Below are 2771 nucleotides of genomic sequence, written 5' to 3'. Positions count from 1 at the left end.
AGGACATCTTACTTGCAGCTATACACTGCAACAAAATGGTGTAGCAGAGAGGAAGAATAGGGTACTGATGGAGTCAATTAGAGCTATGCTAAATGAAAAGTGTTTGCCTAATGCTTACTGGGTTGAAGCAATGGGGCGACTACTGTATATGTGCTGAATAGAACCCCTACAGCAGGGATTCATGATGTAACACCTTATGAGAGATTGTATGTTCATAAACCTGACATTAGGCACTTAAAGGTCTTTGGCTGCATTGCATATGTGCATATTCCTAATGAAAAGAGGAAGAAATTGGATCCTAAAGCTGTCAAGAGCATGTTTTTGGGTTATGCACATGACAGGAAGGCCTATAAATACTATGTGTCATCTACTCATGAGACGTTGATAAGCAAAGATGTTGTCTTTGACGAGCTGGCCTCTTGGTATGAGAATCTAGTTGCAGTGGCTACTGATGGATCATCCAACACAAGTAATGCTGAAAATACACTTGTAGTTAGTACATCTATGAGTGGTCCAATAGGTGATGTGTCATCTACAATGAGTCCTTGGTCAAGAAGATTGCAGACTCGCACTTCTATGTTCATTGACACAGACATGTCAGTGAGGAGGAGATTGGATAAGGGAAAATAAAAGATGTTTGAGGATGTAATAGGTCCACTTACTGTAGGTTATGAGTCATTTAGCAGCAATAGCTTGGACAGTGAATTGGGGATTTCTTCTGTTATGATGCCTAGTGCAAGGAAAAATCGGTATGTACCATCTCATGAGAGGCAAGCTCAAAGTAAGCCACTGTTGCAAAGATCTGAGAGGGTCAGAAGACCAGTTGATAGGTTTACATACATTGGATATTTAGCCCGTCATTATGCCTATGTGACTAAGGTGACATGTTTCAAAGAACCCAATAAATTTGATGAGGCAGTTACGGATGAGAACTCGTGTGCTGCCATGGACAAAGAGTATTCAGGTTTGGCTAAAAATGGAACATGTGATTTGGTTCAATTGCCTGAAGGCAAAGTTCCCATTGGCTGCAAATGGGTGCACAAGGTTAAATGCAAGTTGGATGGGTCATTGGAACACTGTAAGGCTAGGCTGGTCACAAAAGGGTATGCACAGTAGTATGGCCTTGACTATGAGGACACTTTTAGCCTTGGAGGTAAAATGGCAATAGTCAGAACAGTCATTGCATTGGCAGCAACTAAAGGCTAGAAGTTATGGCAAATGGATGTAAAAAATTCAAAGTCAAAGATCTTCGTGAGCTGAAGTATTTTCTGGGAATTGAGGTAGTGTCTATGCCTCAAGGCATATGGTTATTACAGAAGTACTATGCTTATGACATGTTATAGAAGTATGGTATGGCTGAATGTAAGGCTATGGATACACCCCTATACCAAAATGTCAAGCTGCAAATTGATGTTGGAACTGAGATAGAGAATGTTACCATGTATAGACAAATGGTGGGTAGCTTGATCTACTTGACTATTACTCAACCTGACTTGAGCTATGGTGTGGGGATTAGTCAATTCATGCAGAAGCCTTGCAAACTGCATTTGGATGCAGTCAAGAGAATCATGATATATGCAAAGGGTACGACAGATTATGGGTTGCTTTATGCATATCGAAAACGCATTTACTTAATAGGGTACGTTGACGTTGACTAGGCTGGTTGTGCCTATGACAAGAGGTCAACCAGTGGATATGCATTTGGATTGGGTAGCAGCATGATCAGTTGTGGCAAAGTAAAAAATAGCCTACAATTGCATTGTCTAGTACAGAAGCTGAGTACAACGGTGCAGCCTTAGTGGCATGTGAAGCTGTTTGGTTGTTGAAGTTACTGAATGACTTGGGGATACACTTGGATAGCAAACTGAAGCTGCATTGTGATAATATGAGCAGTGTGATGCTTGCAAGCAATCATGACTACCATGCAAGATCTAAACATATTGAAGTACATTACCATTTCATAAGAGAAATGGTACTAGCAGAGCATATTGACTTGAAGTATGTGAAGATTGAAGACCAAGTAGCGGATCTCTTTACCAAATCACTTGGTAAAGAAAAGTTCATCTATTTTAGGTAGCTATTTGGAGTGTTTTAGATGGTTTGAGCTTGAGGGGGAGTGTTAGAAATCAAGCTCCACCCGTATTTGTTTATGTTTGTGTGACTGACCAACACCAGCTGGATACAGCTGTACATGTGTGTGACATTGAATAAGTCAGTGTAGACTTGATCTAACCATAGTTACATGATGGTTAGTGTAAAACCTATTGTAGTCTCTTTTTTAGTTAGTAGTCAAGTAATGAATAACGAGAAGATAATGAAGATGAGCTAAAAAAAGTAAGATTTGTGTTTGTGAATGTATGGTAGGGCTAAGGCATGAGGTTTAGTCTTAGTTCAGCCCTATCTCTATGCTAAAGTGGGTTTTTATTACTTTATTAAAGAAAAATATATAGAAATCACTCTTTAAACCTACCACTGAATGCACAATCTTAAGCGGTAGGAAGAAGGAGGATATTAAGTGTTTAAAATACACTTAATTATGATATTTCTCTGATGCATGGCACATAGGATACATGTGGTTTAATATTAAGAGGGTCTTGTAGCACAAGAAGGCTCAGTGTTGGCCCTAAGCAACGCAGCAAATCGTGGTTTAGAAGGAAGGCATGAAAAGAACTATTTTTGCACCTTCATAATGCTGGTTATTAATGAATAAACTTGTTTAAGCACTATAGTTATACACAATTGCATTGCACGCACCATATGGTATCATCCTG

This window comes from Lygodium microphyllum, chromosome 25, assembly GCF_053477565.2.
Source record: "Lygodium microphyllum isolate KBCC chromosome 25, Lygodium_microphyllum_v1.1.10, whole genome shotgun sequence".
Lineage (NCBI taxonomy): Eukaryota > Viridiplantae > Streptophyta > Polypodiopsida > Schizaeales > Lygodiaceae > Lygodium > Lygodium microphyllum.
This window is presented reverse-complemented; position numbering follows the sequence as displayed.